This window comes from Panthera leo, chromosome C2 (assembly GCF_018350215.1).
Source record: "Panthera leo isolate Ple1 chromosome C2, P.leo_Ple1_pat1.1, whole genome shotgun sequence".
NCBI classification, from domain to species: Eukaryota; Metazoa; Chordata; class Mammalia; order Carnivora; family Felidae; genus Panthera; species Panthera leo.
The window spans coordinates 109,552,970-109,572,959 of NC_056687.1; the positions used below are offsets into that span (position 1 = coordinate 109,552,970).

A 19,990-nucleotide genomic window follows, 5' to 3' on the forward strand; every position below is an offset into this window, starting at 1 on the left:
AGTTTCTCAAGATTCACATATGAGTGAAAACATATGGTATCTGTCTTTCTCTGCCTGACTTATTTCACTTAACATAATACCCTCCAGTTCCATCCACATTGCAGCAAATGGCCATATTTCATTCTTTCTCATTGCCAAGTAGTATTCCATTGTATATATAACCCACATCTTCTTTACCCATTCGTCAGTTGATGGACATTTAGGCTCTTTCCATAATTTGACTATTGTTTAAAGTGCTGCTACACACATTGGGGTACATGTGCCCCTATGCATCAGCACTCCTGTATCCTTTGGGTAGATACCTAGCAGTCGCACAGATATTTTAAATATCCTCTTTGGCCAAAGAGTTATTAAAAATAATCTTTTGAGGGGTGACTGAGTGGCTCAGTTGGTTATGCGTCCGACTTTGGCTCAGGTCATGATCTCACAGTTAGAGCCCTGAGTGGGGTTCCGTGCTGACAGCTCAGATATGGGAGCCTGCTTCAGATTCTGTGTCTCCCTCTCTCTGCTCCTCCCCTGCTCACGCTCTATCTCTTTCTTAAAAACAAATAAACATTTCAAAAAATTAAAAAATACTATGTTTACCTTTCATTAAATTTGCTTATTAAAAACATCTTCTTGGGAACCTGGATGGCTCAGTCAGTTAAGCCTCCAACTTCAGCTCACGTTTTGATCTCACAGTTCCTGAGTTCGAGCCCTGCATCTAGGAATCCTCTGTCTCCCTCTGTCTCTGCCCCTTCCCCACTCATGCACATGAGTGCACATATGTGCGTGCGCTCTCTCTCAAAAATAAATAAGCATATTTTTAAAAGTTAAAAAGAATTAAAAACATCCTGTTCTTAAGTACAATTTATTGTTTATGGTTAGAATATACAATCTACTCACAATTTTTGTTTTGTGGAATTCGTAAAAGTTTGTCAACATTTTAAGATCATCTGAAAACATTGTCTATTCTGTTTGTAGGTTAGAGTCTTTTTTCTTTCTAGCAATCTACATTAACGAAGATTGTGTAAGTGCTTTAAAAAATCTGTATTGGCATGGGGCTCAGTTGGTTAAGGTCATGATCTCATGGTTTGTGGATTCAAGTCCCGCATCGGGCTCTGTGCTGAACTCTTGCTCAGAGCCTGGAGACTGCTTCAGATTCTGTGTCTCCTTCTCTCTCTGCCCCTCCTCCGTTCACACTCTGTCTCACCCTGTCTCTCAAAAATAAATAAATAAATGTAAAAAAGATTAAATATTAAAAAATCTGTATTGGCTTAACTGAAATAATAAACTTCGTTTCTTGTTCCTGCAATAGTCTAAGGTGGCTATAACTGGTCTGGTGATCTGCTCCGATGATTTAGGGATCCAGTCTCCTTTTGCCTTCCTAGGGCACTACTACTCAAAGTGTAGCAATGTACAAATTGTTATCTGTCAGCAATAAAATAAGGAGCTCATAGCAGAATATAAATCAACCGCATTACTTATCACGGTGTTTAATTCAGTTGATATATTGTTCATAGCCAAACTTTTCTCCATGAAGGATGCAGTGCCTGCTTTAGGGCCTGAGAGTGCTCTACTGTATCTTCTATATCTTATTAGTAGGCCAGGAAAAGAGACAGCAGAGAGAATTGTTAGGAGACTGCTTTTGGTAGTAGCCATGCCTAGAAGTGGCATATATCATTCTGCCCACATCTCACTGATCACAATTCACATGACTTCGTGCAACTATAAGAGAAGCTGGAAAAATATAGGATGGCTAAGTGCCCAAGAAGAAGAAAAAATGGTTTTGTGAACACAGTAGTCTCTGCTACAACTTTTTCTGTATTTTCCATTCTCCGTGCTCATCATAGGAATATCTGCAACACTTTTTGTTCTCAATCCATTACTAACAACCACATATATATGCATTTCTTCTTACCCAAGACATAAGGATGACTTTCAATCAATACTTATTTTAAGACACAATATTGGGCTTTGTTTTTCTATTTTCTTCATCTGACCTATAAATAAGCTTTTTCCCTCAGTTTATGCATACTTTTTAACAGACATCATTAGGTTGGTTCTCTGCCAACAGTAAATAACAGAACTAGCTGTGTCCATCCTGCCTTGAAGACTTTTTCCAGTTCTGATCACATGTCACACTATTGCTGTTGGTACATTTTAGAAACATACATGAATCAGATGCTTGGCCAGTATTATTTTCTAAACTCTTCAACTTGTCAGAGGCTTCTGAATGGCACAAATAAAATTTTTAAATTCTAATCTCACCATGACTTGTGTTGTTAGTCCCACTTTACACAAAATTGTGTAGTTTTCTCTACATATTCAGAACTTGGGGGTTATAAAAGATTTCTTGATTTTTTTATTATAGGGCTAACTTTTCTGGAAGAGAAAATTTTGTTCACTCTTTCAGACAAATGGTTTAATTTTTTTCCCTTTTAATGACCCAATATGGATCTTCCACAGCAACTTGAAGAATGTATTTTAAAACTCATGATTCTTGAAGAACCACCCTAAATCTTAAAGCACAAAGACAAACCAGAGATTTCTGGAATCTCTGTGATAACTCAGCTTAAATCCAGGAAATATAAATGTAAAAACTAATGGGCCATAAAGATCTGAGGAAGTAAGTTTATTACAGACTTGCAAGAGTGACTAATTTATCTCTCAGTTCAGTTCAAGCAATTGTATGTTTACTTTATGCTTGGTAGCCTATTTTGAAAAATAATTGTAATAATTTGTCCAACTTGCTTTGCTGCAATGTAGTGTGTTTTAACTTGGTATGCTTTGTTTGAGCAGCTTTGTCAATAATGCAAATTTCTGATTTGTGGCAGAATGTGTGTGGTAACAGCAAAACCCAGACCTGGTTTCTATAGAAGGTGGGTTGAAGTTCATATACTTACCTATTTGGAAAGCTATAAAAAAGACAAAGTAATTACTCTATTGCATCTGAAAGGCTGAAACTTGAGTGCTAAATATTGCACATTTTAAAAAGTGTGGATCATTTCTATTATTTTTTTCTGTAAAACTTGACTAGGATATCTGTATTTGGGTACCAATCATTGGTCCTTTGCTGTCATTACTTAGTAATCTTAACATCATGTTTTTAAATGTCAGATTCATCCTATCCAATAGTATGGGTTTTTCCTTTTTTTGCAGTACTTGGGACTATTTCAGAGTTATTATAAGAACTCATTTTTCACTGGATTAGCACTGTGGCTCTCTGATGATCAATGTACGTTTTACAACCTTGTATTCATTTTATTGTCCATATCACTTTTAAAACGTAGCGATGATGGATTAGTGTCATGAACTTGAGTTCATTTTGTTCAGCAAGAATTTTCCAACTTTTTAGCCCTCCTCTTTATTAAAAAAAATTAACGTTTACTTACTATTGCGAGACAGAGAGAGAGAGAGACAGAGCATGAGCAGGGGAGGGGCAGAGAGAGAGGGAGACACAGAATCTAAAGCAGGCTCCAGGCTCTGAGCTGCCAGCACAGACCCCGACACAGGGCTTGAACCCATGATCTGTGAGATTGTGACCTGAGCCAAAGTCAGAAGCTTAACCAACTGAGCCACCCTGGCACCCCTAGCCCTCTTCTTTAAAAAGCAACACCTTCTTTCCCATAAATAGCAATCTTTGGTAGCCATGCCTTTTCATGCTCACCTCAGAAACTTGATTGGAAGGCAATTCTGTATAGTTGGTCAAATTTCTGGATCACTAAGGGATGAACAGAACTTAGTCCTGTGCTACCATGGTACAGACTGTGATGACAATACATTGGTACCTAGCACATTTAATCTCAGAAATATTTTCATATTTTTGTTTATATTTGGTATTAGTACATGGACAAATGTTTTATTCTTTTGTTGGCTTTCTCTTTAGATTTTCATAATCTATGTTTGAAAGGGGCTGAGAAAACTCTGCAAGACAACTTTGATACTAAAAAACAATGGAGCACTGTAATATTTGTCATTGTCATTTCTAATTGGTTTCATTTATACTATAGCAAGACCTAGTTTGATTTTAAGAGAGCTTATTTTCTCTATGTAGAGCATTGTATAGCAGCTAGCATACCATTTGTTATGTAGTAGATATAAAATTAAATATATTTCTAACCTTACTTGTGGGCGAAGGATAATCTTATTTTAGACAGCAGTCAGTAAGTTCTGATGCCTTCATTCAGAAGTGATGACAGAATTTCCATACCGCATAAAGAATGCTCAGGAATGCTAAGAGATAGCCTCAAGGGCACTGGGGTATGTGTGTGTATAGGGAGGCTCTGTACAGCTCAGTGACATATGGCCACAGGGTATAATAGAAACAATGTTGAGTCAGCAGGACTGGGTGGCAATGCGAGGATTCTGTCTCAGCCCCTTGAGTTAAACTCTGACCTGGGGAGGCAGGACTAGGTTGTCACTGAGAGTACTTTCTATCTCTACAATCATTCAATTTATGACAGGCCCCTGAAATGTGTCATTTCTAAAGCTAGATATATCTCAGTCCAGTTCTAAATTATGCCAAATGCTCTAAATTAAAACATTTAATTAACAAAATCACTAGGTGTTGCATGCATTCGTTATTAAATATCTGATCTACTCATAATCACTGAGTATCCTCTGGTGAAGAGTCAGCCTTTCTAAACTGCCTCACTCACAAAGGCTGATAATCTTTCCCTTATAGAGGCAGTTGGCACCATTGGGTACTTTTGATTTTCTATTCTGACTTTACTAATGTTTCTGTGATACTGATGAACATCCTGAATTTCTATCTCCTTAAAGAGCTACACTGGATATTAGTTGCATTTTTCTTGAGACTTGTAGCTTATTCTTATATTAAAGCTAATCATTGGGGTATAAATAATATACAAACATACATCCCTTCAGATGTTTCTATAATGTCCATTCCTCCTTTCTCTCATTGCTGACCTCATCCTTAAGTCTGAAAACCTTTTCTGATCTATTTCCTGCCTTTGAGAAACTTAAAGTCATGCAGTCATTTGTAGGTGCCTATCCTATTCTTAAAACATAACTCTGAAATTGCTGGTGAAATTGCTGGTTCATACCAAAAAAGGAGACTTTAATTCATTTCCCTGAAAAGTTGCCATATCCTTTTCTCTCCCCTTCTTACCTTACAGAGATATCTCTCTCCTCTGACTTTTTCCTCATCCCAACCACCTGAGCGACCCCCCTTCAACTTCCCCTCCCCCTCTGCCACACATAATCTTTCAGGTACCAATGCGACAAAGAGCTCCCGTGTGTTAACTGACAACTGTGATGAATTCATAGTGACCGACCATCAGACATATGTGGTAAGGGATGAAAAGTTTGCATCCAGTCTCCTTGGAAAGGTGTTCTTAGGTCAGTAGTTGTTTGCTGCGGGCATGGGATGACTAACTGAAGGGAAAGAGATGTGTATTCAGAGTCTCCTTATTCTGTTTGAGGACCACTCACTGTGGACAGTCCAGTCTGAGCGCCTTAGAAGCAATGAAGTATTACGTGATGTAATATATTATTTTCATTATCCTTCCTCTTTTATAATATGCAAGGTCTATTTATAGGTGAACTGAAAGATTTTACTGATGATACTTCACAGTATAGGTATTGTACCTTTCATCTTGTTTTCAGTTGTGTAAGAAACACAACGAGTAACTTGAACAGCATCTGTCCATTTGTGAGGAGGATGCATCTGACTAATGAATGAGTCAATTACTCTGAAGATACTTCCTCACATTGAGATGCTGTGACTCTAGGACAAATTTGGAGATACATTTCAACCATTATCTAAACGCAATGCTACTTGCAGAACAAGGGTCTGCAAACATTCTTTTGTGCAGGGGCTGATAATAAGTATTTTCAGCTTTGTGGGCCATTTAAGAGATCTTGGTTGCACATTATTCTTTTTTTAAAAATCCTTTAAAAATGGAAAAAGTGCTAGCACACGGTTCTTACAAAGTTTACCAACTTTTTGTTTAGATTGCAAACATCAGAGAAACTGCGGTACATAGAACTTTATGAGCTTGCCCCCTTAGACAACAATATTCTCAGTAAAGTGGACTAAACTTCAATATAACAATTACAAAATTAAAATGCAATCCTAAGACAACGAGATGTATTTTCCATTATCACATATCTTATGGTTAACAAAGTTTTGATTTTTGTCCTCTACATAAGTAATATAAGGAGAATATATAACAATAAAAAATGAAAAAAAAACTACTTAAAAATATTCCTATCTGGACAAGTTCCAGAAGGCCAGGAGTTTTAAATCACAAAGTAAAAATGATCATCTTCAGTGTAACCCAACTTACTCTTTACTTGAAACTCATCATTGTCTTCATGCCTATGCCATCTCACTACATACGTCCATTTGCGACCAAAAGAAATTTATTAAAAATTCCATTCTGAGCATAAAAACATCTAGCACATATCAGATCAACATTCAAAATGCTGATGGTTAGTGATGAGAATCAGACACCATATAGAAGTATTCCCTTTGTAGACATCAAAGAGAGTCTTTTTATCTAGGGAAGGACACACAACAGACGCTTTCAGAAGCACTATGATTAGTTGGTAGAGCCTGAGTATTCATTACATGTGACCTAAACAAATAGAAATGGCTTGGCTTTTAGCTGATTTTGTCATGATGTCCAATCATTCATAATTGTGAATAAAGAGGATGCACTACTGTAAATCACACATTAACTGAATACAGGTGACCAATTGGAAAATAACTCACTTTTTGTCTTTTCTGAAATTCTGCTTCCTCATATATGGTGCTGATATACTGGTAAATAATTTAGTGATTCTGAAACAAACAAAAAATTATTGTGTTAAGCCTTCTCAATGCTAAGAAAGAAGGTCTTTTTTAGATTAGCAGAATGTTCATAGAGGACAACTATAATTTTTCTGTGTAGCATAAGTAAGGCTAAGAAACATTTATCACTGAATTTCTCAAACCATTTTGTGCTGGAAAGCCTTATCAATCATTTGAGTATATGGCATTATTTTTGTTTTACTTCTTTTTTCCATATATATATATAAAACAACCTATAAGTAACCTGAGTGAAGATTCAACATGAGTCACAAATACACATTCTATAACAGGAACTGCACAATATCATTTAAAAGCTTCTGAACAGAAAGTTTCTATTACATTTTTGTGCTCCAAAGGAAACCCAATGTCCTCATATCTCAAAAATCTTTTGGAGAGAACTTGTGGTTTAAGCAAGTGGAAAAAAATCAATTGCATATTCTCTCTTCTAAGGGAGTATTTTACTTAATGCTTTCAATATTATTAATTTCTTCTCAATTATGAATTGCTCTATTTGTGAAAATTACTTTGGGCCAAATAGTAAAGTAAGTGCTTAATATGGAAAGGCAAATAAATGGGTTTCAGTCTCATTAATTTTTTGTTTTCTTTTATTTCATAAAATGTATTTCCATTCAGCAAATTTTAATTACTCACCAATTGTATGTAAAGTCCTAGGTTATAATAGGTATATTATGGGATACCAAGACGGATCAAGGATGGTCCTTGTTCTGAAAGTGCTTAGCTTTAGTGATTATGACAATCAAGACATCCAAAACAATATTAAAATAGGGAGACACAGCGGCGCCTGGGTGGCTCAGTTGGTTAAGTGTCCAACTTTGGCTCAGGTCATGATCTCATGGTTCGTGGGTTCGAGCCACGCATCGGGCTCTGTGCTGACAGCTCAGAGTCTGGAGCCTGCTTCAGATTCTGTGTCTCCCTCTCTTTCTTACCCTCCCCTGTCCCCTCTCTCTCTCTCTCTCAAAAGTAATAAAACATTAAAAAATAAAAGACAGAGACCTATTATATGAAATGTCATAAACGAAATAAAGCTGCTTTTACCCTGATTGTTCACACGGATATCTTGGTCTGTACAATGACTTGTCTAAATGTGTCCTTCATAGCTTTCTTGTTACATATGTGATGATAAGAAAGCTTACTCTTAAAATTAGTTGCTGATATATGAAGAAGAGGCAGGCACACAGATACATACAGAACAAGAAAGCTGAAAACTATAAATAGATTGTCAACAACTCTGAAGCTAATTATGAAAATGGAAAGTTAATAGAAATGCTTTGAACACATGCTAAATTTTTATGGTAAGTCAGTCAATCTCTTTAAATATTTGCTAATGCTATAGTGCTTTTGTACAAGTTATTTTTATAGATCAAGAAATCTGTGATTCTCTTTTATTTAGAAATGATTTTCTATTCTGTAGCATGTGTAAGGTATGATTATACATTTTGAGAGCAATTGAAGCTCTACCTCATCATTACAGTGAATCCTTCCAGACAGAACCATAAACAAACAGCCTAGTCCTCTGTGGGAGACAAGGATGTACACGTTTGATTAATGGTTGGCACGGATGACACCTGGAATCCAAACAGTTGGAGTCATACCTCAGGAAATGCTTCAAGGACATAAGGAAGCACCATCTGAAGCAACACAGATGCTGATAACAGAGAAATAGTTATATCCAGGATGAAAACTGTGAATAAAGGAAGCAACTGAACTTAAATAGAAACCAGAGGGCAGAATGCAGAGCAGGAAAGGGACGATGAAAGAACAAAAGCAGTGGGCCTGACAAGTGGCACCTGCTCTCATGAATCATACACCTTTTCCCCTCCTTTCGAGTCACTCTTGAGCTAGCTCCTCTTCAGTCTTCCCTCCTCCAGATAGGGTCGCCGAGCCATTCTCTCCTTTAACATTTGTTCTTCCCTTATTTTAACTCTATCTCCGTGTCTTGCTCATTTAAACTTTCATTCTTCCTCCTTGCTTGCTTTCCCCCTCTACCCCTGTTCTTTTTTCCTGAAGGATAAGGTCCATCTTTCTAAGATTGAAAAATTACGGCTTCATTAAAAACTCTATATTTATTTCTGGACAATGGTATTTATACGGATAACATTTTAGTGAGTGAAGACTCACTTACGGAAAGGATCTATTACTGCAAGTCCCACGTGGCCACACTGGTCACAGTGGGATTTCCGAGGAAATAGAAGTCACAGTTGATCATCAAGTCTTATAAGTTCAGGTGTTTTTCTGAGGCTCAGTTGATTTATATCTAAAGTGGAGCTGATATTGCATTTTTGAGGGTGGAAATTTATCTCGCTGAGAGCTGAGATTCTGAAATGACTACTTATGAAGAAATTGCCTTATATCTATGTTCCTTAAAAAGTTTCTGTTCTTTTGATATGTTCTCAAAATTATGCTCTGATGTAGCCTGGACATGTATTTCCCAGTCCTGAAAGAAGATTTATATCAAAAGAAATAAAGGCACATGACCCTACTAATGATGGGTACTGAGAAAACAGACAATATAGTTATTTTATGTCTCTCAGCTAAGCTAGTGATTTAAAGGTAAAAGAAAAGCTTAAAGCAATTTTCTTTAGAACATAAAGACAGAGAAAAGTCCAGATGGACATAAACTATGCTCTTGGTGAAAGACACACAACTACAAATATTCATATTGCTGGTGAGTGGATGTACAGTATAGGTATTATCTCTTGTCGATCTCATGAGTAAAAAATGTAGCTTCTCTTTACAATAAAGTTACGGAGAGACAGGACAATTCATGTTAGTAAGGTGAAAAATCCTTTGCCAGTCAAAGGCTTTTTGGTAAGAGTTAAAGCTCATAGTAAATAAAGAATTCTGGAATCAACAGTGTGGACAGGCTTCAGGAAGACCCTACACTTAGCTTACTTTAGACTAGGGTCACTCTATTGTTGCATTGATAATAGTGAAGCGTTTATGATTTTAACAACTACTTTTTCAAAAGTTATGTCATCTATACTTTAACATACAAATCATTGAGTTTAAGTCATGGTTCATTTTCTTAGTTAACCATCAGAGGTCATGCTCACTCATTGGATTATTATCCCTGGTGACAACATACTTTATAGTTACTGTACCAAGGGGAAACCAATTCACCTCCTAACTCCCCAAGCATTGGCTGTGCAAAACATAATTTATTTGTTCATCCTGATATTAACTTAACAAAAATTTTAGTTTATGCCCTCGGTGTTGGAGATGCAATAATAAACAAGAAAGACACAGTTTCTTCCCTTATAGAAAGGGAGACAGAAAATTAAATTTTAATGGATTCAAAGAAGGGTAATTCATAAAGAATACATAATTCTTCTTAGGATGGCCAGAGAAAGGGCTGGTGTTTTGGCAAAGCGTTGTGAAAAGATGCAATTAAAACTTTTTAAACAAGGGAGAAGAGTGGCCAGATTTGTGATTTAGAAAGACCTTATTGGCTACAATGTAAATAATTGAATAGAGGATGACAAGAGTAAAAGCCAAGAATATCTTTTGAAGTTTGTCAGGTCTTTGATGACAATAACCTGGCTGAGGGAGGTGACATTAGGTAAGGAGAGAAAAGAAGAGATTCAAGACCATTTGAGAATAAATTAAGAAGCTTTGATAATTTATTAGATGTGAGGAGTCAGGGAAAGGACAGGACTCAAGAATGACATTCAGATTTGAGCATTTGAGTAGATGGCCAATCAAGGACATTCAGTAAGTATTTGGATCTATATCATCTGAATGCACAAATATAGACAGTGGAGTAGCCAGCATAGACACGGTGCTATGTAGTCCCGTCTGTGATGGGGATTAATAGTTTAGAAAGCAACACAAGTGCTTTTTTAATGGTTGCTAATGGGAAGAATGTGGCAAATTAATAAGAATTCCCCAGGCTTTAAAATTAGCTTTTCACTTTTGTTGGTTTCCAAGAAAGTCCTTCATAGAAGAATTAATTAATTTCATGAATTTATTTAAAAAGTAATTACTTAAGAATAATTGTGGAATTATAAAAACTATTAACCTGTTTGCATGTATATCCTAAATGGGAATATCAATCATACTTAAAGAGCACATTTTTCTTATATTTTTTCATTTTTAATTTATTTAAACACCACATTTTAAAACAATGCATATTTTCAATCTTAGATAATTTGACTATAACAGGAATTCTAAATAGGAAATCACCAAGTATTCATACAAAAACCACTTATAGCCTCTACTAATTTAGGCTCAGGGTTGGGGGAAGTTCAGTAATAACCAACTATAAGCAGTTCATTTGATTCACTGAAGGCAACCATGAATAGTTATTGTAACTTGCCTGATTAAAAAGTTTCCTGGGCTATGGATGAATAAACTATAGTCAATGAACTTTCAGATAAGATGACTTAATTAATTTTAGCTTATGTTATTTATAATAAACCTTTTCTTAACATTTACTCTAACTCATCATTAGTTTGCTCATGATTTCCCAATGTTTACCTTCAACTCACATTTATCTTTTGAACTCTAAACAAATTGGGTAAAACAATATTTTGAGATATGATTTAAGGTTTCCTCCTCAACATTTTCTTATAATTTTTGCTCTGCCACCAATTCAGTCATAGTAATTCATTACCTCAGGGGAGGGATGATGCAATAGAAAGCAGAAGTAAATTTTGGGGCTTTTCGATTTCAACAGCCTATCCCTCAAGAGAATATGGGGAAGAATTCAGAACATAAAAATGGATTTGGAAGGATATATGATAGTCAAAGGGCACAGGTTTTCCATTCTGGAGACGATTCAGTGTCTCTTGGCTGGGAAAGAAAATGAATCAGAGAAGCAAAGAAAGCTGAGATACTGATGCATCCCTGAGAAGGTTTTTTGTGTCTGCCTCTCTCTCATTCACCTCGCCACATTCAAGCCAGGACCAGGTCCCAAGGCAGTGGCTGGAATCCTAGTGTAGACAGAAGTTGTTTTTCCCCAGACCCTCTCCAGACTTACAGTACTACACATCAAGACTTACTAAAAAGCAACATTAATTAAAACAATGAAATTTTAGGGTGCCTGAGTAGCTCAGTGTATTGAACATCTGACTCTTGGTGTCAGCTCAGGTCATGATCTCATGGATCATGGGTTCAAGCCCAAGGTGGGCTCCATACCGACAGCATGGAGGATGCTTGGGATTCTCTCTCTTTCCCTCCTCTCTGCCCTTCACCTGCTCAAGCTTGCTCTCTCTCTCTCTCTCTCTCTCTCTCTCTCTCTCTCTGCAATTAAACTACTGGCTCAATTAAAATATCAATATTGGGAAAATTGGGATTTTGCTCCTACCTCAAACCAAAATATCAAGTCCAGGTGGATCATTTATCTAGATGTGAAAGTTAAAACAATAAAGTTTTAAAATGTTTATTTATTTTTGAGAGAGATAGAGACAGAGAGACAGAGACAGAAGGAGGGAGAGAGAGAGGGAGACAGAGAATCCCGAGCAGGCCCCGCACCATCAGCGCAAAGCCGGACATGGGGCTTTAACTCATGAATGGTGAGAACATGCCCTGAGCTGAAATCAAGAGGTGCTTAATCGACTGAGCCACCCAGGTGCCCCAAAACAATAAAGCTTTTAGAAGATAATATAGGAGAATATCTACACAACCTTAAACTTAGAACAAAGAAAGACTTCTTAAACAACGTATAAAAAGCACAAAACCTAAAGTAAAATGGTACAGTCCTGATCCTCAAATGGCTTTGGCACAGTCTACAAAGATGCTTTAGCTTCCTTTCAGGTTTTTCCAATTCACGTGGCACACAACTAGCAATCACGGTGGCTAACACATCTCCCAGAAACAACACTACAGCAGTTATTGATACAGATTCTTCAAAGATCTCCTTATCTCATCATTTGCTATAGCAAAGGCTGATTTTGTAGGTTCAAGGACAAAGGTAATTATTTCAAATCTTTAAGGGAAAAATTTTAAAGCCGTATCAAAGGAGAATTGGGGAAAGGGAAGGCTAATTTTCTGAGATCCAGGAATCCTGTGTTCCATGCTGCCTCTTCTGCTAGCTTAGAAAATATCAGTGTTTCTGGGCTTCATATTCATCCCCAAATGGAGAATGATAAGTCAATTTGTGATCGACTATTCAAAGGATGTGATAAACATAAATGCAGTATTAAAGCTTTGTGAATTCTTCACAGAAAATAAACGCAATGTAAAGCCAGCAATGCCATGATTAAAACATGCTTTATCTTCTCTATATTTCTAGACATAACGGTTATTTACATAATCCTTCCAGTACCTAGAAGAGCTTATGCCCACATCATTTCACTTAAATCGATTGCTCTATAGAACCCACAGATACCTGTACTTGGATTTCTTGAGTAATAACCACTGCAGCTAATTATAACTTTTTGAGAAAGAAATTTTAAAAAGAGTGTCTTCCTCAAATGGGCTACATTTAAAATTCAGTGAATGAAATTTGACAAAAATCCATTAAATTAAGTCAGGGTTATCCAATATTGTATCAGAAAACCTCATCAGTATAGTAAAGTAAGAAAAAGAAATAAAGATGTTTGGAATTTCAGATGGTAGGATTGTATCTATAGAAAATCCAAACAAATGTATAACTAAATTATTAAAGCTGATAAGTGAGTTTTACAAGGTTAGTGGATATAAAGTCAATATTGGCAAAAATTAATTGTAATGTTAATACCAGCAGGAAAACATTTAGTTAAATTTGAAATGCAATGCTTTCACAAGAGCATAAAAGCATGAATATGTAGGAATAAATCTCACAAATGATGTTTAAGACCTCTATCCGAAAACCATAATTATCGCTGAAATGAATTAACAAAGGCCAAAGTAAATAAGGTAATATATATCTGAAGAAAATAAATCACTGTCTCAAGAAGATATCTGCACTCCCATGTTCACTGCAGCATTATTAACAATAACCAAGACATGGATACAACCTGAGTCCACTGAGAAATAAGAGGATAAAGAAGTTGTGACACACACTCAAACTCTAAGATGAATCAGTTCTGGGCATACAGCATGGTGACTATAGTTGAAAATACTGTGTTGTATATTTGAAAGTTGCTAACAAAGCAGGTCTTAAAAGTTCTTACCACACACGCACGCGTACACACACATATGTAACTGTAGGGTGATGGGTGTGTTAGCTAACCTTAGTTTGGTAACGATTTTGCAATGTATATGTGTATCAAAATGCCACCATGTACACTTTAAATGTAATGTTATAAGTTAAATTATATCTGAATAAACCCGGGCGGGGGGGGGGGGGGGGGGCGGGCGGAATTCTGTCCCTTAAAGATTTGAAATAGTTACTTCTGTCCCTGAAACTTCAAGGTCAACCTTCACTACAGGGACTAATTAGATCCAGAGGTTTTCAAAGAATCTGTATCACAGCAGCTACAGTGTTGCTTACTATAAGATGTCTTTACCCACAGTGATTGCTACATGCGTGCCCAGTGCAATGGAAAAGTCTGAGAAACAGCTAAAAGCCAAGGCCATTTGAGGATTTGTGGTTGTATCATTAGTTGCTAGACATGTTTGAATCTCTATCACACTCACAGTTAGCTTTAAGCATTTCCTTCAGAAAGTTCTTCTCCGTCGCTCACTGATTCCAAGCACATTTGGCTGCTGCCTGTGTAATGAATGCTATTGTTTCTTAATTTTTTCTGCTTGTTTGGTGAAACTGCTTCAAGGTTGCTGTAAAACGTTTTCTGACACTCCATTTCTGCTCTTGGCACATGACACACAGAGTCCTGTCGTAAAATTGTAAAATATTTGGTATCTGTAAGTTTTGAGGAAGCTCATGGCAGGAATTATACTGACAGCTTCAAATGTGAATTTCGAGCCCAATTCTAATTATAAATTTGACATTTTGCTGTTTTTTAAAAACTTCCTTTCTTTTGGTTTTATATTTTCATTTGACCTCTTTTTTTTTTTTTTTTTTTTTTTAACTCAAAGCAAATTAGTGCTGTGGTGATGTCTTCCCAGGAAGGAGACTCCCCACAGAATGCATACTGCAGCTACATCAAGCACGGCATATGAAACCACAGAAACTAGGGATACCGTTAATCTGGGTGGGAGGTCTGGCTCTAAAAAGCCAAAGAAGTCTTCTACTCTCACTTATGGTTTTATGTATCAGCATGAACCAAGAGCCAAGGTGACTTGGGTTTCTATTTTCAGTGTATAATTTGGTTCCTTGAGATGATATTGAACTACTTATATAACAAACATACAGACATTGAATCAATACAACTTTGCTATAGCTGTTGTTGCTGTGTTACTATGTTGAAAACAAAAAGTTGTATGTTGGAATCTTTTTTTTTAAGTATATTTATTTATTTTGAGAGAGACAGAGAGAGACAGAGAGAGAGAGAATGGGCAGCAGAGGGGCAAAGAGAGGGAGAGAGAGAAATGCAAGCAGGCTCCGTGCTGTCAGCGCAGAGCCCGAGGTGGGGCTCAATCACAGGAACCAAAACATGAGAACATGACCTGAGCCAAAATCAAGAGTTAGACACTTAACTGACTGAGCCACCCAGGCACCCCAGATTGGAATTTTCAAAAATGTAATTCTAGGGCAACAACCAGGTGACAACATCAGGCAATATTTATCAACCTCTTATTTTTATCATTGTGTTATATTGTGATTGTTATCAGTACAAAATGCTTTCCCTCCGGGGTTCACACCTGACAGTGATTTCTAGGGAACCCAACAGGATTGTGTTCCACTGGCCAACTCGCAGGAGAGACCAGAAGACATCTGAAGGAAAGAATCTGAAGTATTAATTTCTAGACTAGGGAGTCTGGCAATTTGGAATACAGTGGAGTGTCTGTCTTGCTAGGGAGGAGCAGGACAGAGGGGGGAAAGGGCAGCCAGTGAAAAGGACTGCCAACCATATAAGAAAAGGTAACTTTTAAGAAATTTACCTCCTTTCCCCACTGAAACCAATTATCTGGGTGTTGATGTGAGAGACACAAAGAAGGGTCCTTTACTCACTTATGGTCCCTGAGAAGAGAGGACAGCATGGAGCAAAGCGGAACAGCAGAACATGGACGAGCCTTAGAGGTCAGGGGTGGGGGGTGCAAGACCAACTGAGTCTTGGGCAGAGCACTGCAGCTCCTGGGCACTACCTCAGCAGTTAGGGCAGAAAAGGGAAGAGATCTGCTCCCTTATGCATGTGAAGTGTCTGGTGCATGGTAAAGAAAGTCGACCCAGAAAATTACTGTTTGTTGCTGTTCTTCTGTTCCTATTTTCAGTCCCAGGCCAATACGACCTGCGAAATGCAGATTACATAAAAATTGAAATACTCTCTTGAGAAAAAGAAAGGCACACCCTTCAACTTTCCCTTGGCCCATATTCCTTCCTAATTTTCCATCTTCTTAGATAATGTTTCTTATACCTGAAACATCTCTCTACTTCTCTGCTGCCCCCCACCCCATTTAATCGTATCAGTCATGGTGTAGAAGCCATGTTAAACTGAATTCTAACTCATATCCTACATCATAGTGTGGATGGTTTGAATTTATACTTTCATCTGCTTCCCTTATTTGTGTTTCTTTTCCTGGTCAATTTTATCCGTCTGTCAGGTCACCTAATGTAAGGCCTTTGGAGCCACCCCAACTCCTCTTTCAGCCTCACTCTCATTCTGCACATTGCACATTTCCTCTGCTCTCTCACTGGGCTGTACTCCACTCTCAGGCCCTCACAGCCAGCCACACACAGCTCTGCCCTAAACTGCGAACACAGCTTCCTACCTGCAGCCACTATCCCCTCTTCTGTCCTCTGGAAGCTACCAGAATTATGTCTGCAGAATTCAAATCAGATTATGTCATTTCTTTATTTTTTTTTAAAGTTTATTTATTTACTTTGAGAGAGAGAGAGAGAGAGAGAGAGAGAAAACATGAGCAGGGGAGGGGCAGAAAGAGAGGGAGAGACAGAGACTCCCAAGCATGCTCCGTGCTGTCAATGCAAAGCCCCACACAGGGCTTGAATCCACAAACCATGAAATCATGACCTGATCCAAAATCAAGAGTCAGACGCTTAACTGACCGAGCCACCCAGGCGCCCCAAATTATGTCATTTCTTTAACTTAAAATTGCCCGTGCTTCTACAAAGAACACACTAGATGTTTTTTAAACTGGGAGTGGGGGGATAAAGAGATGCATGATGGCTTTCAAGGAGGTCTAAGAACCCTCTGATACTGCACTCAAGGACTTGTTTTATGAGCATGACGTATGCTTGTCACTAAGTGTCAGCAGATTTCAACAGACCCTCAAAAGTGTCTGTGCTGTGACACGGCCTGTGCTCGCCACCAAGTCAACCAAAGCAGTGCAGTGCAATGCAAGGGGAAGGAGCACACAGTGCTGAGGGTACCATTGAGTTCCAGAGTCAGACAGTCCTGGGTTCAGTCACCTTGCTGGCTGATCTGGCACATGGGGTAATATCCCTCTTCTCATAGGACTGTTTTAGATATTAACTTTAATAACAATGTAAGGTAACTGGGAAATAATAGACACTCAGCAAATTGTTGCTTCTTCACCATAAATCTTCGGACGTCCAAAGACAAAATATTTGTAAGAACACTACTTTCAACCTCCTTAGCAATAAATCCCTCCTTTATCAGTTGGTGATTTTTGCTTCAAGTCATAAAAGTCCATATCAAATTGGCTACATCATTTAAGGGAATATATTACCTCATGTGGCTCAAAAAGGCTCAGAGAGAGAGAGTATGCTTCAGGTGCACTTTGTACGAGACTCCACCTCCAGTGTTCTCTTCTACTTGGCTCTGTTCTTCCCTGTGCATCAGATTCTTCTTCGGGCCAGTTTTCCTCGTGGTGACAAAGTGACTACAGCAACTCCAGCCCTCACAACTGCACTTCACACCATCTAGAACAATTAACAGTATTTGCATCCGGGAATTCCCAGCCAAAGTCCGAGATTCCTTCTACTCGGACTGAGATGCCCTCACTGGCCCACCCCTGAGTCCACCTCTACCCCTGAGGTCACATCTTTTGCCATAAGCATCTCTTGAGCCAGCTGAATCCACAAAGGGAATGCAGGGCCATTGTGAAGAACAATATTTACAAAATTTAACAATCCATATGATGCAAACAACTAATCTGAACACATACCAGCCCATTCAGAACAGATGTCAGTTGGAAAACAACTGGTATTTCTGGACTGGTGCTGAGAACTGAGTCTCAACTCTGCCTTGGGGGAGGAAAAAGATGTTGGCACCTCTCAGGGATCCACTGTGCATACCTACTCAAGAATGAGCTAATCTTCATCATTCTTCACATCGTGCTTTGCAGCTAGAAAATCAGGATTCAGCTTGTGCTACCTGCTAATGGGCTTCGCCTAGAAAACAAGGTAGGAAGAGAGAAGAAAGGCAGTTATGACATCTCCTATTCTCTATAAAGAAATAAATCCACTGGAGAGGAAAAAAACCCTCTTAACTCTAAAAATGTTTCTAAAAAGTTCTACTTTAACACTTTCGGTTGGTAATTTATACCACTCTCATACACAGAAACACTTAGAAATGCATTACTTCCTTTTAATCATTTCAAGTCATTTTCAAAAGTTTAGCAATCCCGAATCAATTTTTAGTCTATGATAGGAAGACCAATTAACACTGTTTGCTATTGTTTAGTTTCATTTCATATGAAATTATTCACAAGTCATTTCTCGAATCCAACCCAGGAATTCAAACTGTGAACACAGAACAGAGCCTCACATTATGGAGAAAGCAACTCTGCTTCTCCTTTGCCTCTAAGTTCTGCTTTTCTCAGCTATGGGTCTGGAAACTTTCCAGATGCCAACAGGGCGGGGGAGTTGTAACACCGGCTTGGCATGTGAACCACACCACAGATTCTTCAGCAAAACGTCAGAGTAATAATGTGAATGTGCTGGAATGTGGGGGGGAGAGTGGCAGCTGGTCTTTAATCTTAGGTAGTATTTTCTTTTGAAAAATCAAATTAAAAAGAGAATGTGTGTCCAGATTAGCTGGTTTGAAAACCCTTGGTTTATCTGAAGGTAGGAAGTAGCTTTAATATGTCTCAGAGGCAAGGATAAATCTGTTACTATTCTGTTTGTTGTAGTCAAAGGATGCAGTTACCGTGGAGGACTTCCACAAGAACAACTTATTTTAGAACTTCACATGAAATATATGAGGAACACATGTCATGGTCCCGTTTCACTCATTCATTTATTTGCTCATTCATTCCATTCAAGAAATGGCTGCTGAACCAAGAACACTTGGTTGTCAGGCAATGTTCTAACTCCTTCGAGGACAGAATACAACCAAATAGGCTAAGTCCTTGCTCTCTTGGAGCCTGTATCCCAGCGCAAGGTGGACGAAAGAACAAATAAATTTTAAAATAGCAAACAAATAAGCACAAAATATATAGAATGGTGATAAATGATATGAAAAAGATCAATAGAGTTACTGAATGGAGAGAGGGGTCAGTGGTGAGGTGATACGTGTAGGAGGTCAGGGAAGACCTTGCCTTTGGGTAGAGAATCCTGAATGAGTAGGAGAACAAGCCTGCAATATCTGGGCTAGAGTGTTCCAGGCCACAAGAACAGACAGCATGCACAAACCACACAGAGAAGCCTCTCAACACCCCTGTGACATGGGTAGGGCAGGTAATTGAGCCTTGGAGACCCGAGGAAACTGGGATTCAGAGCACTACATAGCAGACCCAGGAATGGAGCTCATCAGTTCAAACTCCCAATCTTTTGTTCTAGAAAGATCAAGTGCTACTTAAGTGCTTTCCAAGCTTTTCAGAGTCGCTTTTTAACTGAGACACTTCCCTCGAATAAAAATTTAAGTGGAATCTTAATTTGTGAAATGGATAAAAATGTAACCCCTAGGGAAGAAGTGAGCAGGAAGTGTTTGCTCATGCCTCATGCCCAGCCCTGGCCCCAGCCCGGGAGGCCTTTCCTCTGAGGATCCCGGGCATCTCCTGCAGGCTCCTTGTACCTCCCTCGGTGCTCCTGACACAACCCTCCGTGCCTAGGGGAAAGAATGCGTGAGAGTGGCTAGTGAAGGATACAGAAGGAAAAACAAATAAACAAGGCATATTACGCCAAGACCAATCGTCTCCATCTGCTTGCAGACCTGCAGAAAATGGCCTTTTATTTTTTTCAAGATCCAATACAAAGTTTCCTCA

General features: G+C 38.2%; 1 long non-coding RNA gene across 1 annotated transcript in view; it reads right to left on the minus strand.

Moving 5' to 3' along the window:
• LOC122198748 overlaps nt 1–18,171 on the minus strand; it is a 31,630-nt gene extending 13,459 nt beyond the window's left edge. Inside the window, exons 1-4 of the long non-coding RNA XR_006193131.1 lie at nt 18,081–18,171; nt 17,513–17,705; nt 14,381–14,574; nt 6,722–6,790 (exon numbers count right to left, since the gene is read on the minus strand). This is a non-coding gene — a long non-coding RNA (uncharacterized LOC122198748). The remainder of the gene's footprint in view (nt 1–6,721; nt 6,791–14,380; nt 14,575–17,512; nt 17,706–18,080) is intronic.
• Nucleotides 18,172–19,990: the final 1,819 nt, after the last annotated feature.